The sequence below is a fragment of the Camelus bactrianus genome, chromosome 3 (assembly GCF_048773025.1).
Source record: "Camelus bactrianus isolate YW-2024 breed Bactrian camel chromosome 3, ASM4877302v1, whole genome shotgun sequence".
In the NCBI taxonomy this organism is placed as follows: Eukaryota; Metazoa; Chordata; class Mammalia; order Artiodactyla; family Camelidae; genus Camelus; species Camelus bactrianus.
Window position 1 is genome coordinate 40,189,412 of NC_133541.1, and position 21,332 is coordinate 40,210,743.

General features: G+C 37.8%; 1 protein-coding gene and 2 long non-coding RNA genes across 4 annotated transcripts in view; 1 reads left to right on the forward strand and 2 right to left on the reverse strand.

Moving 5' to 3' along the window:
* Positions 1-21,332, forward strand: part of RAB3C (RAB3C, member RAS oncogene family) — a 255,698-nt gene that overhangs the window by 226,131 nt on the left and 8,235 nt on the right. The gene's annotated exons all lie outside the window — the stretch shown is intronic.
* On the reverse strand, positions 13,396-18,767 carry LOC141576170 (uncharacterized). The gene is made up of 2 exons (XR_012504430.1): positions 18,731-18,767; positions 13,396-14,395 (listed from the first exon to the last, which is right to left on the reverse strand). It is a non-coding gene; the product is annotated as an uncharacterized LOC141576170 (long non-coding RNA).
* LOC123620041 (uncharacterized) overlaps positions 18,763-21,332 on the reverse strand; it is a 98,589-nt gene continuing 96,019 nt past the window's right edge. Inside the window, exons 4-5 of the long non-coding RNA XR_006728749.2 lie at positions 21,090-21,208; positions 18,763-18,787 (exon numbers count right to left, since the gene is read on the reverse strand). This is a non-coding gene — a long non-coding RNA (uncharacterized LOC123620041). The remainder of the gene's footprint in view (positions 18,788-21,089; positions 21,209-21,332) is intronic.

Sequence of the window (21,332 nt, forward strand, 5' to 3'; positions counted from 1 at the left end):
TATGTTTATTTTGGATATTAACCCCTTACCAGATATATGGTTTGCAAATATTTTTCCCATTCCATAAGTTGTCATTTGTTTTATTGATTGTTTCTTTTGCTGTTTAAAAGCTTTTTAGTTTGATATGGTCACACTTGTTTAGTTATTTTGTTGCCTGTGCTTTAGGTGTCATATCCAAAAAAAAGTCTGCCAAGATCTATGTCAAGAAGCTTTTTTTCTGTGTTTTCTTCTGGGAGTTTCGTGGTATCAGATCTTACAGTTAAGTCTTCAATCTATTTCATGTTAATTTTTATGAGTGGTGTAAGATAGAGATCTATCTAGTTTTATTCTTTTACATGTGGAGATTCAATTTTCCCAGAACCAAAACCAACTATCTTTTTTCCATTGAGTATTCTTGGCTCCCTTGTCAAATTATATTTGGGTTTATTTCTGGGATATTGATTCTGTTCCATTGGTCTACATGTCTGTTTTTATGCCAATGCCATACTGTTTTGATTACTCTGACTTTATAGTACAGCTTGAAATTAGGAAGTAGGAGACACCTAGCTTTCTTGTTTTTTGTTAGGATTGCTTTGACTGTTCAGGATCTTGTGGTTTCATGTAAATTTTAGGATTTATTTTTTACTTCTGATAAGAATTGGATGGAAATATGAGATGGCTTTGGGTAGTAATGACATTTTTAAACAATATTAATTCTTTCAATTCATGAACATGGGATGTTGTTTCATCTATTTGTAACTTCTTTGATTTTCTTCATCAGCATCTTGTAGTTTTCAAAGTAGGGACTTTTCACCTTCTTGGTTAAATTTATTCCTATGTATTTTATTGTTTTTGATACTCTTAAAAATGGGGTTATTTTCTTTTTCTGACAACTTATTGTTATGGTATAAAAACACTACTGACTTTATATGTTAATTTTGTACCCTGCACCTTTACTCAATTTGTTGATTAGATTCAACACTTTTTTGCTGAAGTCTCTAGGTTTATGTATGTAGAAAATTACAGCATATGCCAATAGAGGCAGTTTTTCTTCTTCCTTTCTATATCTGATGCTTTTAAAAAAAATTTTCTTGCCTGACTGCTCTGGCTAGGACTTCCAGTACTATGTTGAATAGGAGTGCTTAGAGTTGACACCCCTGTCTTGTTCCTGGTTTTAGAGAACAAGCTTTCATACTTTGCCATTGAATATGATGTTTGCTGTGGGCCTGTCATACGTGGCCTTTATTTTTATGTTGAGGCACATTCCTTCCATACCTAATTCACTAAGAATTTTTCTTTTATTTTTGTTATGAACAGATGTTGAATATTTTCAGTGTTTTTCTGTGCCTATTGAGATTAATATGATTTTTTTCCCTATTATTCTGTTAATATGATATATCACTTCGATTGATTTGTCTGTTGAACCATTCCCAGGAATAAATCCTTCTTGATCATGGTGAGTGATCCTCTTAATGTGCTGCTAAATTCAGTTTGCTAGTATTTTTATGAGAATTTTTGCATCTATATTCATCAGGAATATTGACCTGTAGTTCCTTTCTTACAGTGCTCTTTTCTGACTTTTGTAACAGAGTAATGCTGTCTTCATAAAATAATTCTGGAAATGTTTCCTCCTTTTCAGTTTTTTGGAAGTACATGAGAACTAATTCTTAAAGTTTTGATAAAATTCAGTAGTGAAGCCATCCAGTCCTGGGTTTGTCCTTGTTGAGAGATTTGGATTACTGATTCAATTTCCGTACTAGTAATTCATCTGTTCAGATTTTCTATTTATTCCTGATTCATTCTTGGTACATTGTATATTTCTAAGAATTTTTCCCATTTCTTCTAGGTTGTCCAGCTTGTTGGCATATAGTTGTTCATGGTTGCCATTTATGATCCTTTGTATTTCTGTGGTATCAGTTGCAATGTCTCCTTTTTCTTTTGTAATTTTGTTGATTTGAGTCCTCTTTTTTCCTTGGTTAGTCTAGGTAAAGGTTTGTTAATTTTATTTATCTTTACAAAAAATCAACTCTTAGTTTTGTTCATTTTTTCTATTGTTTTCCTGTTCTCTGTTTCATTTGTTTCTGCTCTAATCTATTATTTCTTTCCCTCTGGTAAGTTTGGGCTTGATCTGTTCTTTTTTTCCTAGTTCCTTAAGGGCATAGAGTTACATCATTTGAGACTTTTTTTTTTAATTTCTTTTTTTTTTTTAATTTCTTAATTTTTTTGGTAAATTTCTTAATGTAATTCTGTGAACTTCCCTCTTAGAACTGTTTTTGCTGCATCCTGTAAGTTTTGGTAAGTAGTGTTTCCATTTACATTTATCTCAAGATACTTTATTCCCCCTTTAATTTCTTCTCTGATTCACTGCTGATTGCAGAAGTATTTAAATTCCATGAATTTGTGAAGTTTTTAATTTTCCTTGTTATTGATTTCTAGTTTCATAGCATTGTGGTCTGAGGAGATACATGCTATGATTTCAGTCTTCTTGAATTTCCTAAGACTTGTTTTGTGGCCTATCATATGGTCTATCCTATAAAATATTCCATGTGCATTTGAAAAGAATGTACCGCTGACTCTTGAACAACATGGCTTTGAACTGCACGGTTCCACTTATATGTGGATTCTTTTCAATAAATATGTTGAAAAAAATTTCAATTTGAAAAACTCACAAACCACGTACCCTAGAAATACGGAAAAATATTTTTTAAAGTTTGGTATGTCATGAATGCATAAAATATATCTAAATACTAGGCTGTCCTTACATAGGCTTAGGGTGAGGGATATTAAAATCAATGATATCTTAGTTTCTTCATGTTTATAACTTTGCTTTCAAAGAATTACATTACCATACAGAATACGCCTCTCTCTCATAATTGGAGAAACTTTCATCATAGATAAGTGGGTCTCTTAAAAGTGTAACAGTATTTCTAATACTGTATTAAGAATATGACCATAATATTGTATGCCATAAAAAAATCTCATAATTTTATTAGTGTACAGGCTAGGCTACCATGAAACAATCACACTGCTTCTTCATTATTAGTGCATTTATTTTTTCATAGTATCTTTTCATTTTGATTCCTACTGTTAGTAATAAGTATTAACATCTACAGTGTTTTGTATCATGTAAGACAATATTGATGTAGGTAGTGATAGATGATTTATCTTGTAAACTGATGACAAGCTTATGGTATTGAGAAGCATGGTACTATAAATCTATTTTCTCTTATAATTCTCTTAATAATATTTTTCCTAACTTATTTTATCATAAGAATATGGTATATAATAAACATAACATGCAAAATATGTGTTACTCAGTTGTTTGTCATCAGTAAGGCTTCTTGTCAACAGTAGGCTACTAGTAGTTCACTTTTTGTGGACTCAAAATTTATACATGAATTTTTGACTGCATGGAGGGTTGATGTCCCAAATCCCCATGTTGTTCAAGCGTCAGCTATATTTCGTTGTTGGATAGAATATTCTGTATATGTCTGTTAGGTCTATTTTGTCTGTAGTGTTGTTCATATCCCATTTCTTTTTTTTATTCTATCTGGATGATCTATCCATTGTTGAGAGTGGGGTATTAAAGTTTCCAACTATTATTGTATTGCTGTTTATTTCTCCTTTTAGCTCTGTTAGGTTTTGCTTTTATATGTTTAGGTGCTCCAATGTTGGGTGCATAAATAGTTAACAATTGTTCTATATCATGATAGAGCGACACCTTTATCACATAATGACCTTGTATCTTTGCACCATTTTTAGTTTAAAGTCTATTGTCTGATTTGAGTATAACTACATCTGCCTTTTTGGTTACTATTTGCTTGAAATACAATTTTCCATCCCTTCACTCTCAGTCTGTGTTATCTTTAAAGCTAAAGGCAATCTCTTGTAGGTAGCATATCTTTGGGTCCTATTTTTTTTTTTTAATCCAAGCCATTCTATGTCTTTGGTTTTGAAAATTTAATCCACTTACCTTTAAGATAATTATTGGCAGGTAAGCAATTACTATTGGCATTTTGTTAATTGTTTTCTGGATATTTTGTAGATTAATTTTTCCTTGTTTCTTATCCTGCTGTCTTTTTTATGTTTTGATATATTTTGTCAGTTGGCTTTGATTTTTTAAATCATACTCTTTTGTGTAATTACTATGGGTTTTTGTCTGAGGGTTACATACAGTATTTTAAAATTATTACACCCTATTTAAAGCAGGTAACTTTAATTGTACTCCTAAACTTTACACTTTTACTTCCCCTTCCCCTCACAACTTAAGTTATTAATGTTCAGTTTACATATATTTATATTGTGTAACCAATAACAGGTTATAATATTTATTTTTACTATATTTAACTTTTAAACTCAAGTTGTAAATGAACTACACACCATGATTACCATATTACAGAATTCAATTTTGACTATACATTTGTTATTTCCAGTGAGTTTTTACCCTATCCTTTTATGTTTTATGATGTAATTAGAATTTTTTACTTCCACTCAGAGAATTCCCTTCAGCATTTCTTGTAAAACAGGTCGAGTGGTAATAAACTTTCTCAGCTTTTGTTTGTTTGGTAAAGTCTTTGTCTCTTCATTTCTGAAAGATAGCTTTTCTTTGTGTGGAATTCTTGGTTGACAGTTTTTTTTTTCTTTCAGTATTTTGAATATTATAATCTAATTTTCTCCTGACCTGAAAAGTTTCTATTGAGAAATCCACCAATAATCTTGTGTTTCCTTGTCACTTCTTTCTTTTCTCTTGCTGCTTTCAGAATTCTTTGACATTTGACAATTTGATTATAATGTGTCTCAATGTAGTTCTCTTCAAGTTAACCTATTTGGGGTCCTTTGGGATTCATGGGTCTGGATGTCCATTGCTCTCCTCAAATGTGGGAAATTTTCTGTCATTATTGCTTTAAATATACTTTCTGCTCCTTTCTCTTGCCATGATGTGGATATTGGGGGGGGGGTGTTGTTTTTATTGTGTTCCATAAGTCCTGTAGGCTTTCTTTACTCTCTTTTCATTCTTTCTCCCTTTTGCTCTTCTGGCTGGATAATTGTAGATGTTCTGTCTTCTACATTACTGATTTTTTCTTTTGCCTGGTTGAGTCTGCTTTTGAAGCTCTCTATTGAATTCTTTAGTTCATGGCATTTTTCTGCTCTAGGTTTTGGGGTTTTTTTGGGGGGTGGTGAGGTTTACTATTTCTTAGTTGAACTCCACATCTTGTTCATGCATTGTTTTCCTAATTTTGTTTAGTTGTGTGTTCCTGTAGTTCACCAAGCTTCAAGAGGACTGCTCTGATTTCTTTGTCCAACAGTTCATAGATTTCCACGTCTTTAATGTCAGTTATTGGAGCCTTATTAGTTTCAGTTGGTGGTGTCATGTTTACCTGATTTTTCATAATTCTTAATTCTTTACTGTGGTATCTGCAAAGTTGAGTAAGCAGTTTCCTCATCCAAACTTTATAGGTTCACTTCAGCACAGAGAGTTCACCAGCTAGCTCGATTTGAGTTTCTGGTCGTGTCTGCTGGCAAAATCCTTGGGCAGCTGGGGCTTGTTATTAGGGTCTATTTTTGTTTGAAGCCATTGCCCAAGCTCTGAGGTTAGAGGGTGAGGGTGTCCTGCTGGCTTGATTCCCTGCTCAAGCTTATTAGATGGCTGGAAATAGGTACTATACTCAGAAGTAGATGGTGCTATGAATTAGCTTCCCTGCTAATTCATGGCAAGGCACAGGACTTATCCCAGGGGTGTTACAGCTTGTTGTGTGGAAACCTTAATCAGTCAAGTGTGTGTAGTGAATTCTCTGGCCAGATGGGGCCCCTAGTTTTGCTCTCTGCTTAAGTGCCACTGTAGGTAGGGCCACTGGATAGACTACACAGCATCCCAGGTGCTCTGGTTAGGTTCCCTGGGCAAGTGGACTAAAGGCTATAGTCAGCAATGGGTGGGGCTGTGAATTAGTTTCCCTCCCCACATAGAAAAGACCAGACTTGGATCTGTTTCTCCTTATCTCAAGCCGCCCCACACCCTAAGTTCCCGAGCCATGTAAGGCCACTGGCTTTGCTCTGCAGAAAAACAGCTCTGCCTGCCATACTCTCTGCTCAAGTATGGTTGTGCTCTGCAGCCCAGGTGTTCTTGCCAGCCTTTTTAATCAGGCATTGCCAGAAGCTACATTCAGGAGTGAGCCACGCTGTGACTCAGCTACCCTGCCTGGGTAGGCGGAAGGCTAGGCTGCAGGGCAGGAAAGCTCTTTGAGGACCTGTGCCAGGCAGATTCGTGCCCTGCTGTGTTCCCTGGTCAGACTGCACCACCATTTTGGCCCCAATGATGAGCCAAGCCACTGGTTGTTACTGTTACTTGGGTGCTGAAGGTAGGAACTCAGTGTGCCAAGATCCAAGAGCTGGTGGGTGTCAGCCTGTCCCTGCTTCTACATTAGAATCAGATTCCCACTGGGCAAGCCTTATAGGTTCCCTCTCCATTCCTGTAGAGAGAGATGGGAATGGAGCCTCCCAAGAAGGAACCCACAATGCTGGGGGAGCGGCATGTCCACCCAGGGCTCTTTTCCCACTGGATAAACTGTAAGCTCTCGGTGTGGAGCTGCACCAGCTCGGGGGAGGGGCAACCCAATCAGCATGTAGCTGCTCCCTTACCCTGCTAATGCAGTCTCTATTGACTCTCTGGGTTGCAGGGAGGGTGCTTCAGCCTCTCCCATGTGCTCTAGGATTTTCTCAGTGCTGTCTTGTACCTGCAGAGTTGTTCTTGGGAAGGATTGAAGTCGAGAATGACCTGTGTTGCTATGTTGGTGACATCACCCCAGAAATCTGGATTTTTGGCTCCAAAATAAAATGTTTAGAAGTCTGGGCACCAGATGTAACAACACACAGCAGTTTCAGTCTTGAAGAGTAGGTTGAATTGGGAAGGGGGAAAGATGAGGGACAGTGCTTCAGGAAATAACTCACACGGGCAAAGCTGCAAGAGGCTTGTGTTCAGTCTCTTCAACAGATGGAGAGTAGACAAGCTTGGCTGAGTGCAGGGTTTTGGGGAGTCGCTGGGACTGAGAATGATGAACCGGAGCATGGGCAGCTGCTCCACCAGCAAGCTCAGACAGCATCCTTTCCTCTGTATCGTTGATCTGAACTTTTCCCATGTAAGCTCATGTCTGGAGAAAAAAGGATGGGGAGGAAACCTCTACACTGAGCAGGATTTGTCAACCCTTAGAATGATCCTTGCATAGTTGCAGAATACTGACAAAGCAGGAGAGAGCTGCCATCCGCTCAGGCCTGGCTAAGGGCAAGGGTTCAAAGACTAAAATATTTGACCTTTTATTTTAGCAACACAAACCTTTGGCTAAACTCCCATTCTCCCTTTCCTCCAGCTTTGGTCTGTGTTCTGTGGCCCTTCTTCAGGCAAGTGGGTCAAAACCCTTATCCATTCCTCCTCCTGAAGTCTGTCTCCAGGCTGGGGCTCAGCAGGGAACAAGCTAATACGATAGCTTGTCCTGCTGCTCAGCAATCCCAGATCCTGGCCTAAATGTCACCCCCCTGGCAACAGAATGGCCTTTATTTGCTGCTCTGGTTCAGCCAATTGCACAGGAAAGGGAAGGTAAGACATTGGAACTGCAACTAGAATCTGGAAATAGACTCTTCCCATTTTCTAGTTTGGGAATAGAAACCCCAGGACACAGCATAGATTTTTAACAATTAGAGATGAAAATCATTTACTGCACTATTATTTTTATAGAAAGAAAGAACAGTCATAATTTTTTTCTCTCTCCAAATGGTGTTTAGGGTTTTCCCTAAATAACTCCCCAGAACATTTTATGCAAACAAACAGTATTGCACATGGCAGAGCCATTGATATGTGGGAATAAATTGTTGCCTGTAAGTGTTTTCAATGCACTGGACAAAAGGCTGAGAAGGTAGTAAGTGCTCAATACCTGGGTTGTAATTACTACCACTAACGCAGTGCAAATGAAAGGAGAATAGAGTGTTGTGTTGGATGCTGTGACATTTCGGTACTCTTCAAGTGCCAGACGGGACCCTGCCACCTTGATGAGCAGAAGTGCCACACTTCTCTGGGACCCGGCACTCACTGGACCTTCAGGGAGCTGAGCAGAGAGAGTAGGGGGCAGCAGCCAAGCCGAGTGCGGTCGGGGTTCCTCATGTTCACCAGAATGTATTCAAATGCCCTCCCCAGTAAGCAGCTGACCTGGCATCTAATACTGGACTTGAATTCCTGTTTGAAAGGTTTGTGTTGGGCATGAGGTGCATTTTCTGATTGACAGAATCCTCTATCAGTGGAATGGTTTCCCCAGTAGGGCATGGGGATTCCTTCTGGAGAGATCTCTTAGGACAACATACATTCTCATTATTTAGAACACTGATTCTTTTTTTAAAAAAAATATAACCACCTATTGAGGTATAATTCACATACTATGCAATTCACTCATTTAGCACAATCAATTTTCACAGAACTATGCAACCTTTACCATAATCAGTTTTCATCACCCCAGAAAGAAACCTCATGCTCATTAGGAATCGCTCTCTGTTCTCCTGACTAGATAGATTTGCCTGTTTTGGACATTTCATACAAATGGAACCATACACTGTGTAGTCCTTTGTGTCTGACTTCTTTCACTTAGCACAATGTTTTCAAGGTTTACAAGGTTTATCTACATTGTAGCCTGTATCAGTGCATCTTATAGCAGAATGATATTCCATTATTTGGATTGCATATACCACATTTTATTTACCCTTTCATTAGTTGATGGACACTCAGGCCATTTCCACTTGTTGGTTATTATAACTCCTGCACAGAAATTGCTATTTAGCAAGAGTTGTATGGACTTATGTTTTCATTTCTCTTGGTAATGTACCTAGAAGTGCAATTGCTGGGTCATACAGTAGCTATTTTTAACCATTTGGGGAACTGCCAGCATGTTTTCCAGAGGCTACATCATTTTACACTCAGCAGTGTGTAAGGATAGTCAGTATCTTATAACCTAAAGTATATACCCTTTGACCTTCACCGTTTTTGCCTACATCCCCCATCCCTGCCTCCAGCAACCACCAATCTGTTCTGTCTCTTTCAACTATATCTTTTTTATTCCACATATAAATGAGATCATACAGTATTTGTCATTCTGTTTGACTTATTTCACTTAGCATAATGCCCTCCAGGTCCATCCATGTTGTTGTAAATGGCAAGATTTCATCTTTTTGTGGCTGCATAATATTCCATAATCTGTGTGTATCACATCTTCTTTATTTATTCACCCATGTGTGTGCTCTTAGGTTGTTTCTGCATCTTGGCTACTGTGAATTATGCTGCTGTGAACATGAGGGTGCATGTTTTTTTCTAGTTAGTGCTTGTTTTCTTCAGATGAGTACCCAGCAGTGGAACTGCTGGATCATACAGTACTTCTACTTTTGAGGAACCTCATACTGTTTTCCATAGTGGATGCAAAATTTACATTCTCACCCACAGTACACAAGTGTTCCCTTTTCTCCTGACTCAACAGACTCCACATTCTCACCAATACTTGCTATTTCTTATATGTTTCATAATAGCCATTCTGAAAGGTATGAGGTGATGGCTCACTGTGGCTTTGATTTGCATTTCCCTGGTGATTAGTGATGTTGAGCATCTTTTCATGTACCTATTGACCAGCGGTATGTCTATTGGAAAAACATCTGTTTAGATCCTCTGCTCATTAGGTGTTTTTTTTTTTTTTTTTTTTTTGCTATTGTTACCTTTTCATTTTGTTGGTTTTTTTTAGAAGCTGTTTAGTTTTAGTCCCACTTGTTTATTTTTGCTTTATTTGCCTTTGCTTTTGGAGTCAGATCTAAAATATCATCACCAGGACTGATGTCAAGGAGTTTACTGCTCATGTTTTTTTCTAGGAGTTTAATAGCTTTAGGTCTTATGTTCAAATCTTTGATCATTTGAGTTACTTTTTGTATATAGTGTAAGTTAATGGTCCAGTTTTCTCAGCACCACTTATTAAAAAGACTGTCCTTTCCCAATTGTATATTCTTGACTCCTTTGTTGTAAATTAATTGACCACATGTGCACAGTTTTATTCTTGGACTCTTTTCCATTGATCTGGGTCTGTTTTCATGCCACAAAATACTGCTTTGATTACTCTAGCTTTGTTCTTGCTCATGATTGCTTTGGCTATTTTAAGGGGTTTTTTGTGGTTTCACATAAATTTGAGGATTATTTATTATATTTCTGTGAAAAATGCCATTGGAATTTTGATAGGGATTGCATTGAATCTGTAGATTGCTTTGGGTAGTATGGACATTATAACAATATTAATTCTTTGAACCTGTAAGCATAAAATACCTTTCCATTTGTGTCTTCAACTTTTTCCAGTAATGTCTGCATTACATTAACATTACAGTTCAGTGTACACATTTTTTACCTCCTTGATTAAATTTATTCCTAGGTATTTTATTCTTTTCTGATGTAATTGTAAATGGGATTTTTAAAAATTTCTCTGATAATTTGTTGTTAGTATATGCAAACACAACATATTTTTGTATATTTTGTGTCCTTAAACTACTCAATTTGTTTATTAGTCCTACCATTTTGTGGAGTCTTTAGTGTCATCTTCAGGTAGTGGCCGTTTTACCTTTTCCTTTCCAATTTGGATGCCTATCATTCCCTTTTTCTTGTCTAATGTCTCTGGTGAATACTTCCAGTACCATATTGAATCAGAGTGGCAATAAATGGTATTTCTCTGTTATTCCTGATCTTAGAGGAAAAGCTTTCAGTTTTTCACCTTGGAGTATGATGTTAGCTGTGGGCTTGTCACATATGGCCTTTATTATGCTGAACTACAGTCTTTCTATAACCACTTTGTAAGAGTTTTTTTTAAATCATAAATGGATGTTGAATTTTGTCAGATGATTTTCATCCTTCATTTTGTTCATGTTGACTGATAGGCAGATGTTGAATCATCCTTGCATCCCTAGAGTAAATCTCACTTGATCATGTTGCATAATTCTTTTAATGTATTGTTGAATTCAGTTTGATAATATTTTGTTGAGTATTTTTACATCCATATTCTTCAGGGATGTTGGCCTTAATTTTCTTGTGTCCTTGTCTGGTTTTGGTATCAGGGGAATGCTGGCCTCATGAAATGAACTGTTAAAAGTGTTAGTATTAATTCTTCTTCAAATGTTTGGTAGAATTCACCAGTGAAGCCATCTGGTCCTGACCTTTTGTTGGGAGGTTTTTGATGACTGATCCAATTTCCTTACTAGTAATTGGTCTGTTCAGACTATTTATTCACGAGTCAGCCTTGGTAGATTACGTGTTTCTAGAAATTTATTTCCACTGTGATCTTTAATTCCTTCCTTCTGCTAATAATATTAAGCTTGGTAAACTTTATGTTAGGCATACAGTTCAGCATGTATTCACTTTGTTATGCAACATAAACTTTACCATCTTAGCATATTTTACCAAAATTTAAAAAAATCTTAGTGATAAATGCCTATATCAAGATACTAAAAAAAAGAAGTCAAACTTTACACCTCAAGAAACTAGAAAAATAAGAAAGAACAAAGTCCAATATTAGCAGGAAGAAAGAATTAACAAATAGCAGAGTGGAAATAAATGTAGTGACTAAAAAAATGGAAAAGATGAAAAAGTAAGAGATGATTCTTGGAAATCAACAAACCTATTTAGACTCTGTAAGAGAAAAAAGCAGAAATACAAAGGATTGTAAGAGACTGCCATGAGCAATTATATGCCAACAAATTAAACAACCTAGGGGAAATGGATAAATTTCGGAATTCATTTCATTTTGCAAAAGTAAACCTCTATACCTGTTAAACAATGACTGTTTTCCCCTCCCTTCAGCACTGGCTACCACCATTCCACTTTCAGTCACTTTGAATTTGACTCATGTAAGTGAAATCATACAATATTTGGGGGGTTTCTTGTGACTGGTTTATTTCACATGGATTAATTCCCGAGTACATCTGTGTGGTATGTCAGAATTTCCATTTTAAGGCTGAGTAATGTAGTCCAGTGTATGTCTATACCACATCTTGTTCATCCATTCATCAGTTGATGGATACTTGGGTTAGCGTCCACCTCTGGGCTACTGTGAATGATGCTGTAATGAACATGGGTGTACAGAGGCTAGTGAATCTCAGCCTTCCACGTACATAAGAAACCTAGGGAGCCTTTTAAAATACTTATTCAAGGCTTTTCTCCTCAAGAGAGAAGTGGGAAAGGATGGTTATCAATTGAAAGTGTTCACTGACGTGTGTATGCTGAAATTATTAATACCGGGTGATGCCGTCAGAGGGACAGGTGTCCAAGTCTGGAGGCTAAATCAGTAACCTATTCATTAGGGGAATCTCTGTCAGCCTTCACAGTCAGCTTGCTGTGTGACCTTGGGCTACTTATTTGAACTGCTGAACCTTACTGCCCTGTCTGGTAAATTGGAAGTTGGAAGTGATCCTTAAAGTTCTATGAAAGACTGCTTCCTACACATTACTGATTGACATGCTGGCTTTCTACTCACATTCCTGTGTATGGATGAGAGGTTACATATTTCCAAGAACAAAGTCATGTTGCTATAGTGGAAGTTCGTATGTTCTATTGGGAGCTAATAGTAACCATAAAATCCAACCATGACTCAGTGGAAGAATAAAGACTAAAGTATTTGAATTTGGGGTTAGGATTTAGTCCATGAGCTTTAAATACCATGGACACATATAGGTGTGGGGTGTGGTCTTATACAGAATTGCTCGGATGAAGATACTGAGTTCCCTGGGTGGAGAATCACTTATTGTATAGTCAACTCGCTTTGCCCTGAATCCAAACAATTAGATGCTAAAATACTGATGTTGATTTCAATCCTGAATATCTCATTTATGATGAACAGAACCGAGGTCAATGAAAGGAAGGCTAATTTCCAGAACCTTTTATATAATTCTCTCTAGAGATAGAGCTGCCCTGATGGCCACCTTGATGATCTAAAGCAGCACAAAATATCAGGGTACCTTTGGAATCACTAAGAAGAAAAAAGGTTTCGTTAGGTTCACTGGCAGTGTTAAATCTAGTTAATGGCTTTCTAATTATTTAAATTGATGAAAGTTTGTTACATTAATTGACACTGGTTCCAGTTGAATTGGAAATTCTAACAGGAGCTTCTGCAGAGTATCTGAGGGAGCAAGAGTGTCCATGTTAATAGATCAAATGCCAGCTTTGCCACTGTGACAGGCTGATTAAGTAAACATTTGAGCAAAGTACTCGGCCATTTGGTGCCTGTTTCCTTAGCAGGAAATTGTAGAAAATACAGTGTATAGTGTTTTAAATAGTACCTGTTATATATGTTGCTTTGTTACCAGTATTGCTGTTTTCATGGTCAAGTCGCCTAGTCATTATTTTTTCAGAGGCTCAGTCACACATTTGGCAATGCAAGAAACAATAATTTTGTAAAATAAGCAAAATACAAATAATATAGTTAACAATATTAGTAAAGTCATAAGTAAGAATTTAAGGCAGGAACATCCATTAGGTGTGGCCCAGTGTATCCCCAGGTCATCTGATTTAGTCTGTTCTGTACCAGCCTTTATCTTTAAGGGAGCTGTTACACGGGCACTGTTCATAAGATGCCCAGATTTCCTAGTGTTATTAGAGTGGGTGTCCTTAGTAGAGTTTAATTTTTCCCAGCGTAAACTTAAGTTTAAACTTAAATGACCATAGCCTGGTATTAACCATATAGGTCCTTCCCATAATTGAGGGAGGTTATATTCTTTGGCTGAAATTTGCTTGTTGCTTTGAATGGCTTGAGTGACCTTATGAATTTTCTTATATTTATGGCCAGGCTTAGAGCAGGTATTATTAATTAGCCAGGTGAGGGGATCCCACCTATAATTTCTTTCTGCTAGAATACATTTTCTAAGGGCTATCTAGTTAGAGCCTTGGAGTGGGGGAAACCCAAGGTAACCCAGAAGTACTAGATGTAGGTAACTGACCATAAACCTAACAATTGGATGAAGTTTAACTGTGCATAAGATTGTGAAATACATTTAGTTCATAAGTGAAGGTGTGAGCAATTATCAAGGTAATTGGTGTACAGGCCTGGTCTGGTGTCTTGGGTCAGCTGTCTACCTCCGATGTTATCTTATTCTCATCCTGGTCTGGTAGATTCTCCTTTTGTTTGAGCATTGTTTTGGGGTGATTTTCAAGGTCAGCACTCCTCTCTGTAGGCCAGTCCAGTGCAGAGGCCTTTTGTAAGTGGAGATATTAATCCAAGAGTCAATTCCCTTCAGTTGCACTGTGCATGAGCTAGTTAAGAGTACCTGATAAAGGTCCTTTTGTCTAGGCTGGAGATAGTCCTTAAATTGTGTCTTTTCCAGTATGCATAGTCTCCTGGTTGCAGGTCCTGGGGCATCAGATCTTCACCTAAAGATAGATTTTAGAGACAAACTTAAGAGTGTGCTTTTAATAATTTAATTAAACTTTACAGTAATATAACAAACAAAAAGGAACTATCTGGGAAGTGACTCTTAGGCCATAAATACAGACCTCCATTAACAAAGCTAGAATTTAATATTCACTGAATCATAATCTTTTTCTCTCTAAATTTACCCTCATTTTTAGCAACTATAGTCAAATCAAGATTAATTTATCCACAAATTAAGTCTTATTATTTGATCATATAGGCTGTTTCAAACTGGCTGTGCTGGAACTTTTCATAAGTAAGGTCGCCTAGGGCCAGGAAAGCCGCGTCTAGGGCTTGTCACAGATTTTGCCTTACAGATTTAGGTGAATTCTTTTATTTTCGAGGTCCCCAAATACCTTGAGATTCCTATACCTATTAGAAGGTGGTGTTCCTAATTTATCTGATAAAGCCACTGGGAACCTGAGAGTTTTCTCTCTGTCTGATCCCTCCAGAGATTGGAACGATGTCTGCTTACATAGGTATAATTTACCAAATTGCTGAGTCATAATTAGCTTAACTTTATATTTGCAAAACACAGATTAAAAGCCAGTAATGTTTCAGACAGGAACCATAAAAATTATAACCATTATTCACCGGTCCACTCAGTCCTATGTCACTAATCCTTTTGTTAAGTTTTATGAAGCCATCAGGTTTTCCATTAGAATTCTTTTATTTCTTACCCAGTTCAACATTATGGTATCAGAAACCTGTACTTATCAAAACAGTCTTTTCTGTAAACCTTCTTGAAGAGGAGGCATTTTGCAAAGGCATCGGAGTAAACATAACTATCTACGAATGGTAAAATACTTAAGGCATAAAAACTTGATTACAATGCAATTGACAAGAAACTTGAGTACTACGGTGACATATAACATTTTAAGATAATAACTAGAATTATGACTGATAGCATTTTACCAGGATATATCAGATTTTTAATAGTTCTGTATTTCTAGAATATCTATATTAAAATTTTTTCCTAATATAACCTAAGAAGAGTACTTATTTGCCAATACTTCCCATGCAATTTAACATACCAAATGAACCTAATTAGTTTAATATCTCTTTTGGGGATGTTTCAGGGGCCCTTTGAAGCATCCTGAAGTTAGTTAGCCAGACGTCAAAGCAACTTCACTAAAATTTGATTTGGGAAGTTTGTCAAAAAAAATATCAAAAAGGTTTTAAAACACTTGGTCAGATAGGATCATAGGTCACTGTGAAACAATACTTACTCCCTTTGAAATGTCTTATTACCACGTTGGCAAGGGCAAATATGGAAAGTTATAACAGCTTGGCAATTAAAAATAAAAGAAACTTTATACTCTGTTGTCAAAAACAGATCAACATTTTTAAGTCTTTTCAAGTTTTGCACCAGCTTACTTTTAACAACCAAATCGTTTTAATTTTTAAATTAAATCTAAATTTAACCAATCCTGATCATGCACAAAGCTCTCTTCTTAGGGTTCCTTTTCCACAAACCTTTTATCACTTTGTGTATCCATATAATTTGCCCCTATTTTTCTCCATCCAGAAACAACCAGCTATAGAACAAACCTACCTTTAATTAAATTTTTAAAATAGAATCCTCAACTCTTAAAAATCTCAATTTTAGTGAAAACTTAAGAAATAAGCAATTACTAAAGACATGTCTGTTAATTAAATCAGCAAACCTTAACACCAGGTATTAATTTAATTTTCAGTATTTCCCATGAACCTAAAATTCATTCTGGCCAGTTTCCTTTTATATTTCTGAGAATTTATATAAATGCTTAAATTCCTTTAAGTCAATTAAGTAGAGCTCATTTACAAATTAATTTTAATACTACCATTCAAAGGTAAGGACATATGTAATATATGCGTAGACATACAGACACAAAGATGTCAGTTTCATTTTCTAAACTTGGTCATGGATCAGGTATTACAATATGAAAGTCACTAGTTTCAGTTGGAATACGTTAAATCTTAAAAGCTTCTTTCCTGTACTCTCAGGAATTAGAGATGGTTTAGATGAGATAAAAATTCCTGAGAGCCCTGGTCTTAAGGCACAGAGAGAGAAAAGCAAGTTTCCTAGGACTTGTTCCCTCAGTGTCAGAATTCTGATAAGATTTTCTAGGTCTGCTTTTAGTATCTGGGAGAAGAAAGTGGGGCTTTCAGTATAGCCCTGTGGCATTACAGTCCATGTATATTGCCTCTCATTCCAAGTAGTGGCAAAAAAACGATACTGATCATCTGGCTCTACAGGAATACTAAAAAGTGCTACAGAGATCTATCACAGAAAAGAAGTCTCTGCTTTTAGGAATATGAGTAAGGTAGGGGGGTGTGGCAGTACAGAATGAGGAGTATTTTAATGGGTGATGCAGACTGTATTCTTCCAATGTCGCTGGAATCGAGTGCCCATAATTCTTAAGGTACTAGGCCTAGTAATTTGTCTTGCTCAGTGGCATCCTCGTCATGGGTCACAAACACTGTATGATGATGGAAGTCTGATTGGTCCTTTAGATCTAGAAACATTTCTCCCTGAAGAGTAAAGGAAAGATGGGCTTCATAGTTTCTAAGAAATCTCTGCCTATCAGGTGAATGGGAGCACTTTCTACTAGAAAAAAAGGAGAGACTTCCCTTAAGGAGAATTCTAAAGGTAACTGCATCTATCAGGGCTTTGTTTCTCCTTGTATAATCATTTCTACTTCTAGAGTGTTGAGAGGAGAAGGGAAAAGACTCCCCATGTTCCCTTGGAGCAGCCCTATTCTGGTTTAACTCGAAATTCCAGTGTAAAATCCAGTTTTCCTTCTAGGCTTCTCCTTAACTTACAATTTATTTTCTGATGCCCTGGTTTTCTGCAGTAAAAGCAACCTTTGGTTTTCTCTATTGAACAGGGATCGGTTAACTGTCTACTGGCATTGAGTACTTAACTGGCACAATTGAAGGTTCATGATTTTTGTAAATATCCCCTTTTCTTTCTTTTTAATGGTCTTGAAAAGTTGGTAAGCCAGTGTAACAAGGGTGTTCATAGGCAATACAGACCAACCTAGATTGTGTCCTTTGACTAAAGTAGTCAATTCCTCATCCAAGCCTTCTAAAAGATAAAGGATCATTTTGGTGATTAGAGAATGATTCAGCCGTCAAGCCAGAATATTGCTTAAAACCTTTTGTGACAGTCCAAAATTGGTTCATCAGGTCTTTGCTTGCACTGCCCAATCTCTGTCTAGTCTGCAGTTGTTTGGAAAAGCTCTGGAGTAAGTTTGAGTAATTTTTGAGCTAATTCCTTGCAGTCAGTGCGAGCCTGTGGACTATGTAATTCAAAGTCCATTAGAGGTTGCTTACAACCTGCTTTCTCTGTCCATTCCTTTGCTTTGCTTTCAAAAACTAATTGACATAGATCTGAAAACCCAAGCTCATAGGTCCAGGTGGTTAACTCAACCTCCTTAGCAAATCCCAATGGATCCTACCTTGGACTGAAATTCCTTAGCCAAGGCTGTAAGTCCTGCTCAGGTCCAGGGTGTATACGTAAGCACCGAAGACAGTTGACCTCTCCCTGTAATAGGTTTCTCCTTAAAGGGAGCTATAATCACCTCTGATTTTTTCATCCTCCTTCACAGGGGAAGAGGGAAAAGCAGGAGGTGGAAGAGGCAGCGTCTGCACTAGGCAATTCAGATAGAAAAGGATACGGCGGAGGAGCAGAGGGAGAGAGTGTCAGTGCTAGTGGCCTCTTTAAATTCCAATATAGTGTCAAGCAATTTACTTTACTTTATGATTTCCTCTTTCAGAAGCTTCTAACTACCAATCACATAAGCATTCCATTCAGTATGTTTGATCTTACAGCCAGCTTTTTCTAACTATGCACACAAAAATATCAATTTTAGAATATTAAAGGAACCCTAATTTGGCCATTTTAGATTGAGATCTCCTTTAGTATAATTTCCCCAGTTAAGTAGGTACTTGCAAGTACTATATGAATCTGGCTGGGGTGTTAGTGGGAGGTTGTTTTCTGACACCCCTCATTTCTCTGAAAGACTCTAGTTCCCATTTTAAAGTTGAATTTGTCAGGGATAAAAGTGAAATTTTGTCCCTGACAAATTCAGTTGAGGTAGCCAAGTTGAGGAAAAGTGTCACCTTAGCCTCTTAACTACTCAGTACAGACCCTGGCATCTTTCAACCAGGCCCCATCCAGCACCTCTCCAATGGGTGGGGATTTCCCTCTAGTGTCTCTCAACTGGAGGGCCAGGTACCTGGATACACCACCAACGAAAACTCAGGCTCATCAACCAATATGGGAGATTCAAGAACCAGGAGCAACTCACCCGACTTCATCTGGACTTCCCGAGGAGGTGGATGGGTCCCTTCGACAAAACTGTCAACTGAAAAATCACACAACGTGAGAATTGTGGGTTAAGTTTTATTTGGGACAAAAAGTCTATAGCCCTGGAGACAGCATCTCAGAAAGCTCTGAGAAACTGTTCCAAGGAGGCAGGGGGAACACTCAGTATTATGTTCGATTTCAGTGAAGGGAGCGTGCGTGCAGTCAAGCATGTATTTAGGTGGAGGCTTGCTGCTAGTCACGAGGAGCAGCTGTCACCAGTAATTTTAGTGCCTTTCTAGATAAGAGGAGACACAAGAACTGGGTTCATAAAATCTTGTCCTGTACATATCTAGCTATCTGAAGGCCTGTTTGGCCAGTTTTCCCAGAGCACAGAGTGCCTTATTTCTGACCTCCATCCTGAACTCCTTTCAGGATGTGTCAGAACTCAGGGGCTGCAGCGGCTCGTGATTTAATCCAGAGTTAGCTGGCCAACGTGTGCAAATTTTTAGTTCGCAGCACTGTGACACACATTTTCTCATTTGAGCCTAACGATCACCCTATAAGCTAAGGAAGACAAATGTCATAAATAAGGAACATGAGAATAAAAACATCTCCCATGGTCATAAGGCCAGTAATTAGTGCTAGTGTGTCTAGAGCTGCCATCCTCCTGCTGCTTCATCCCCCTCACCGCAGTCTGGCATCTCTTTCTCCAGGTCTTCTGGAGGGCTGTTCTAATATGATGTTCTCTCCCAGGCACACTCTCTCCTTAGTGGCCATATCTTCCTGGGGTTCCAGGTTAAGGTCAAGAGGGTGGAAGCATTCTGGCTCTTGGCATCAAAGATCATTTTACTGACCTCAAGTTGTACACCAGCAGCATTTTGTGTCTCAAAGCCCAGATTAAAGGAATCACATTTGACAAATGTTTGTATGAATTACTTTTTTGTTTGTTTTTACAATGACCAGATCTTTACTGATACCCTTCAAGTTCAGTGCTCTCCCCAGATTATGCTAATTAGACGTGTCAGCATAAGAGGTGAGAGAATTGAACTTGTAAGTGAAATCTTTGTGCCAAATTATGGAATGCTTTTCCCTAAAGTCTCATCTTGGTATCTTGACCTCAGTGGGGTTTGGTCCTCTCATGGCTTAAAGCACCCTCCTGTTACCACCGAGAAAAGCCCCACAAGGATACAAGTAGTTCCGACTTCTAGGCAAGAATGGATCTAAGCTATTGCTCTTTCCAAAAACTGGATCGAATCGCTGAAAGGTGAATGATCCAGCCCTACAGACTGCAAACATTAGGAAAGAGAATTCTGCTAATGCCAGATCGCCTTTTCTGTAAAGAAATGCAGAATTTAAGAGTGCTCTACATACAAGCATTGTCCAGAGACAAATGAAAGAGAAATACAAGCCACAGAGGCCTTGAAATAATATGTCCACTGCTTTTTTATAGAACTTGGCTCCACTCATTCTTGCTCCTTCAGCTCAAATCCTGTGGGTTATTCACTTGGATTTTGACAACAGAATACACAATAGCTAGTAACGAATGAAATTCAAGCTCAGCTACAGTCATCTATCTTAATTAAGAAATTTTAATTCCCCAAAAATGCTTTTCATTGTTCCTCTCTCCAGTACTGCTTAAGAAAATAAGTATTTCTGGGTATAAGTGCATTTTTGACATGCATGCAAAATATTAAGCCTTTTTTTTTTTCTTCTTTGGCCCCAGGAGCTGGGATGAAATCACGTGATTTCATCATTCTGAATCCATGTGGCTCCTCACAGATAGGGCCAGATGTAACCGGAAGGATTTATAGGGTGTAAAATTCAGAATGGATTAGGAAAGCATTTCTGTGTTTTAGCCCAATACCTCCTAAATCAACATCCCTGGAACGGACCAGAGCAATCTCTGGCCTAGTGGGGAGGTTGTCATGGCAACTGTCAGGCAAGCTCAGCTCGTGGCATGTGAATGCAAACAATAGAGAGTGATAAGATTGGGTACAGAGTAGCTCCTAAGGCTGCTTCTGCCCAGGTACAGTGACACATCAGGAGAAGCATGTATCTGTCACTGACTTCTTTTGTACCTTCTTGCACTTGTGGCAGTTCATTTGAAATCTATCATTGTCCTTTTCCAGATGTTGATTAAAAACATTGCTGCTGACAGATAACAGAAGCTATGGCAAACTCAGCACCAGTAGCTAGATGCAATGGTATATACAAAGCCCTGGAGGACTGTTAGGCTAATACCACTCAAAAATTTCTTTAAGGAGGCTGAAGCACACTTAAAGTAAATCCAGTGATTCTTTAGTGCCACCTTGTGTCCAGTTAGTGTCCAGCTAAATACTGGAAATTTACCAGAGGCTTACCTGCAAACACTTCCCGAGGCAGCAGTAGGACAGACAGGGAAAAAGCTGGAGCTGGATTATGCTGGAGTTCAGGAGCATAGTGATTTTGGTACAACCTTTCTTAATGATTTTGGTACAACCTGAAATAGACAGAAAACAAAAAATGCTAAGTAACACTAGTCCTAGAAAAGACTGGAAGAGGCTACATGGTGAGCCAGGTCATGGGGGAAGAGATGGCAGAGACAGACTCGGTAATTACTAACT